Genomic DNA, 6,582 nt, shown 5'->3' on the forward strand with positions numbered 1-6,582 from the left:
ATAAATTGCATGTCTCAAGGAACCCCTGCGCAAAAAAAAAAAAAAAAACATATACCATATCTTTCTCATTCTATTTCCATCGTAATGATAGGTTAGATAGGATGATGTCTATATTACATTATTACAATAACCAAGAATATGTCGTGCGTGTTTAATTATATTGCGTATATGAAATTAAATAAAAAATCAAAGGTGCATTAGCTTATCTCACGTGTTCTCGCGGAACCCTTAGGGACCTTTTGCGGAACCTTAGGGTTCCGGGGAACCCTGGTTGAGAAACGCTGATCTACGCAATCATAGTGTACATGTGGCGTGCGGCTTAATTTAGTCGTGGGCAACCGTTGCTACGCATTTATGACAACATATCGTCAATTAATCGATTACATTCCTTGCGTGATTCTAAAGGGCCATTTACACGGATAAACTGTTTGTCAAACCCGGTTTGCCAGACAAGTGTTTGAAGTGATGTTTGACCGTGTGAATGGGGTATTTGGTTGTCAAACACGTTTGACAAATATGTTTGACAACCAAATACCCCATTCACACGGTCAAACATCACTTCAAACACTTGTTTAACAAACCGGGTTTGACGAATCGTTTGACTGTATAAATGGCCCTTTACGCAAAGAGGCACTGTCGCGTTCCCCACACCACCAAAATGTTGCCTTGTGACATCCCACATTCGTGAATGACGTCAGTGTCTAACGCTGTTATTCATCTCAAAGAAATTTCTACATCTCAGGACTTCTAGGTGACCTCACTAAGTCAACCCTAGTGAAGTAAGCTGCTACACTAGATCTAATTCTTTCTGATGCCAGAAAGTTTCATTCAGCGGAGAAGGAACTCCACTCTGCAATGTATTACTTCTAATACAAGGAGTCAAGTTTTGTCATTCTCAACTCTCTGCATATGGTTCATAGTACGTTCTCTCGTTTCCTGTGAACAGTTTGGGCGGATTAATGCCACTACAACTAATAGTACAATTGATAATATATAGATTATGATTAATTAATAGTAATTAATTATATGATTCAATAATTACCACATACAGTTCAAAGACCGTGTTGTATAACCTATTACCAAATCACTCTTGAGTTTTGATAACGAGGACAAATAGACAAAAACAAACACTGAATATAATAAATAGAATTATTTGTGAACATTATAAATCGTAAGACTTTGAATCTTGATTCCTTCAATATTTTTCCTCTAAACTAATACAGTACGTGCCACAAGAAACGGATATTTTTGTTTTTGTCTATTTAATGGACATTTACATCCAGACTGATTGCCAATAGAAGAAGTAAATTACGAGCAATTTATTTTTGTTAGATGGACCCTATAAGACTCGTTTTTCTTCGTCAGTGTGTGAAATTTAAATTGTTATTCATTTCGTGTCTTCAAATTGTTTATTGTTTGGCCCTTGGGCAGAGAATACTGACGGAAATGAAAATAATCGTTTGGCATCTGCTAGATAAAAAAAATACTTGTAGTATTGACCGAAACATATGAAGTCTGTCGTTTTCTCATACTTTCGTTTCACAAGTAATGTTTAATATCATGAATGTTTTTAGTTTATTTATCACCATCTAACAACTTCGAAAAGCAAAGATTTTTGTTCTAATTTGTACATGTTCGATCGTAAGTGCTGCATTCTAATACATAAAAGGATTCAGAATTCCAATGTGTATGTGCGTGTGTGCGCGTACGTGTATGTGTGTGTGTGTGTGTGTGTGTGTGTATTCACTTGGTCTTTGGATCACGTGTTGGACTCGTGATCGACAGCTATTTCCCTCCTGGAAGAGAGCTCAGAGCTCGTAGGTCCGATCTATGGGTAATGCTATGACCTTGCACACACACACACACACCCAACTCCCCGCCCACGAGAGTCAGAGTAACGACCCGAGGCACAGCGATACCGAAATAATTTCGGCCCTGGGCAGGATTCGAACTGGGTGCTGGGAGCATTTCTGCTTCCCAGTTCAGCGCTCTACCAACAATGCCACCGAGTGTGTGTGTGTGTGTGTGTGTGTGTGTGTGTGTGTGTGTGTGTGTGTGTGTGTGTGTGTGTGTGTGTGTGTGTGTGTGTGTGTGTGTGTGTGTGTGTGTGTGTGTGTGTGTGTGTGTGTGAGTGTTTGTGTGTGTGTGTGATTCACCATGGTTTTAGATCATGTGTTGGACTCGTGATCGACAGCTATTATCCTCCCGGATGAGAGCTCAGAACTCATATATAACCGATCTATGGGTGATGCTGTGACCTTACACGCACACACACACACCCGACTCCCCGTCCACGAGAGTTGGAGTAACATTCGCAGCGCAGTGATACTGAAATTATTTCAGCCCTGGGCGGGATTCGAACTCGGACCGCTGTAGCAGCGGTTGCGAACGCCGTGTATATGTCTATGTACGGTGGGCCTTGTCCTACATATGGATTTGCTAATCTGAAAAGTTGATAATAAAAAATAAGAGAGAGATAGATAGATAGAGAGAGAGAGAGAGAGAGAGAGAGAGAGAGAGAGAGAGTTTACATTTGGAATATGCTGTTTCCGATTGGTCGCCGAATCTCAAAGAGCCACAAAATTTATTCCAAATATCAGAGACGAATCATATGAATTTATTTTCCCCATAAAAAAAAAAACGTAGACTCACGGGTGATTTAATACAAGTCTTAAAGGGAACTGACAACATCAAAAATGGCAAAAAATTTAAATTGCGAGTCAGATAAAAAAGTAATGGGCTCAAACTGTCAGGAAGTAGATCTAAATTGGAAGAAGGAAGAAATAAATTCGCCAACCATGTAGCAAGAGAACGGAATAAACTTCCTGCAGAGGCAGTGCAATGTAACACAGTTCGAAATTTTAAGATTCATTTAGATAAACACCTAAGCAACAGGTTGTAATGCTTGCCATTTATTTCATCCTATCTATTTATTCATTATTATCTATTTTTCTATCATCTATTTGTTTATTTTTCTATTATCTATTTATCAATTATTTATTACAAATTATTATCATTCATCTGTTTGTTTATTATCTTCATTATCTATTTATTTTATTTATCTATTTTCTTATTTATTCATTTATATATTCATTTACTTATTTAATTTGTTTTATGCTATTTCATTTTTCCCACATCCGACCTATTTATGGACCAAAAGGGCTCTTGTTAACATGCTCTTTGTTTGTAATCCTTTCAGAGAGAGAGAGAGAGAGAGAGAGAGAGAGAGAGAGAGAGAGAGAGAGAGAGAGAGAGAGAGAGAGAGAGAGAGAGAGAGAGAGAGAGAGAGGTGGAAATTTTCATTTAAATAATTTCAGCCGACAAGGACATGAACGATAAGAAAGTTTAAGCATGACCCAATTTGACCATGTTGAGGATAAACACTATCATACTTAGACATTACTTCTCTTCCATTTGAATGAGTAAGCATTATATTTACGTTTTTTTTTATTTTATGCATAGTGTAATCTTACTAGAATCGGTTTAAGACGTTCCTGATCCTTGCCATCATAGTTAAGCCATCTTCAAAATACTGGATCATATAACTTTGACATCCTAGAAGAAGAAGAAGATAAAGAAAAATAGAGAAAAAAAAGAAAAAACAATCTTGAATGTAGTTGCTGCTGACGTCATTCAATGTACAACCTCTCCTGAGAACCACTTGGACAAGTGATTTGAGGGAGGCATGTGCGGACCACACCATAGGTAGAGGATCATTTCGTTCACGATTCTTCAGTCTCTCTTCTCTCTCTCTCTCTCTCTCTCTCTCTCTCTCTCTCTCTCTCTCTCTCTCTCTCTCTCTCTCTCTCTCTCTCTCTCTCTCTCTCTCTCTCTCTCTCTCTCTCTCTCTCTCTCTCTCAGCTTCCACATCTCGCTTCCATACAGTATCATCGAATCCATTCTGCCTTCTACCATCCCTACCTCACACACGAGACTTGCAATTTTTTCAACGCTCCTGTCACCATTTCTGACCCATTCCTCCATTATATCTCTCCATACGAAAATGTAGAAACACGATAAAAATACAGAATATCATGTTGAAATATAGAAAAATATATAGAAATATAGAAAACTATATAAATCATAGGTAGACTAAAGTCATGACTAAAGTAGAAGAGTCATCACTCGATAACAATATACAAAAACTGAAAATATAATGAACACAGTTCCTTCACGTTATCATGACATGTTGCATTAGAAGAAAATATAAAAAAGAACAATCAAGAATAATCTAACATAATTCGGAGAAGTACCTATTTGCCCCTGAACACAGTTATAGATACAGTATACGAAATACGTTCGTTGGATTTACCAACCATGATTTGGCAAGCGGAACAAGCCCTGAACATTGAGTTAGATCCATTCCAAGCCAGTAAAAGTTATTTGTAATATCATTTAGGGTTTCTCTTTCTCCTAGATAATCTGCCAAGTGAGTATCGATGTCCATGCAAAGACTGTGCTATCTATGGGAAGAAGGGACACTAATCTGGTGTTTTGCATCCCAAATATATTCCAGACCTATAGGGCCTGATCTTCGGCAATAGATTCACTTTGACTTCCCCACCTCAAATAACTAATAAGACTCTGAGCTTGTGAACCCCTGAAACCACTATCCCACCAAAGATGGGGGATTAGATCAATAATCTTGAGTTTATACCGAATCCTCATGCAAACCAAACCTGACAGCAGAAGTCAAGCCCACTCTTCAGTCAAACCCATGGCTCTCCGAATGCGAAAACATATACGCTCCCTTGATGTACGCCTTAGCACAGATACCTTTCGTAGTACTCAACTGCAAAGCTTGTATGTCGAAAGTGCACAAACCCTTGGATACCCACAGAACCTTGATATCACTAGAATATCATTCCCCGTCCCACAATCCGATTTCTTACACCATTAAAACCTCAGCTGCCTCTCATGATTTTATATACATGATCTCCATTCACGTGATAAGATATATGTGGACCTGCTATCTGTATTGGGAACTAGCGAGAAAATTCTTCCCATAACACCCTACTAAGCTCCCTGATCACTTCCTCGACAACAACTGTTTTGCCTTATAAATATTAATTTGTTGAAAAGGAAAGAGTGGAAGCAATAGCTTATAAAATGTTCTCCCCTACTCAAACAACAATGACCCTGATCTAAACCAAACCTATTACCTAGGGCGAAAAAACACCAATACCTTCATTTCTCCACAACTTCCTGAAAAGGGACTTTTAACCAAACCATCGACTAATTTAACTAATATATGGAATACAAGCTAAGAAACATTTAGATAAACACCTAAGCAAAATGCTGTAATGATTACCATTTATTTTATACTATTTGTTATTGTTCTGTTATCATTTGTCTGTTTGATTCTCTTTTATTATTAGTTATATGTCAATTTATTATTATTTTCTATTTACCTGTTTGTTTATTATTTAACTATACCTATGCATTTATGTTTTTTTTATTTACATTATTATAGTTTTTATTTATTCATTTATCATTATCATGATTTTTTTCACATCCGACCTAGATATGGACCCAAAGGTCTCCTGTCGGCATGCTCCGCCTTTGTAAGATAACGCAGGTTCCTGTTTGGCTAAGTTCTCTGCGAGATATCGAAACATATACAAAAGATACAAAGGTTACGATGGACAGTCCCGATGAAAATGGATTTCTTCCGTTGATCGAGAAGACATCCAGATTGTTTTACTGTTACCATTGGTAAAGGGAACTAAGTACAAAATTATACAATACTAACTATTTTTCAAGCTTACTAAATTTTGCAAGACACACCAGACCATCAATTATGCCTGTTTGTTATAAAAATTGAATATGCGTTCTTAATCGATGAGAGACAAGTGTAACTGTGTGTTTCGAACAGAAATAACTATGCTCCGTACAATTTATACTTTAGAATAATATGAAATAGATTACAATTACATGAGTATAGACCTATTCTAAATTAATAACGTATATAATGTTTTGATTTAATATTATTTGTAACAAATACTTATTTGCTCTATTTTTATGCATATTATAGTGATTTGGTTCTATTTTGGCGGGAAAGGCCAAAAGTAAACAAGTTTGTCAATATCTAGTCAGTAATCCTTTAGGGATCGGTAAATACAGGATTTTTAAAATATCTTTGAGATTAAGGATGGCAGGTCATGATGATGATATCATCGAAGGGTCTGATGAGGAAGGAGAAGAAATGACTGCGGTAGAGGTTCTGCAAAAATTTGAAGAGGCAAGATAATAAGTAAATTTATTTGGCAAAGAATCAATAATAATATTAAATATACATGAAGTGCAGTCTGCAGATAATGACAAGAACACATAGTTCGAAATGATAATTGCAATTGCCGAGGATAACACAAAAAAGCATGTACGCTTATTTCCATTGTGGTCCTCATTAGATTAGAGTGTAACAGTGTTACTCTATACACAGATAATATACGTAGGGGGTTAAGGGGACCAGAGACAGTCATGAGTAATACCAGTCGGTACACTTTTACTTTTTGTCATATGATTGTGTGTACTACAATCATATGACACATAAACACTTACATTATTATAAGTTTTGCTAAT

The sequence above is a fragment of the Oratosquilla oratoria genome, chromosome 37 (assembly GCF_046742065.1).
Source record: "Oratosquilla oratoria isolate Oo_2021 chromosome 37, ASM4674206v1, whole genome shotgun sequence".
NCBI lineage: Eukaryota > Metazoa > Arthropoda > Malacostraca > Stomatopoda > Squillidae > Oratosquilla > Oratosquilla oratoria.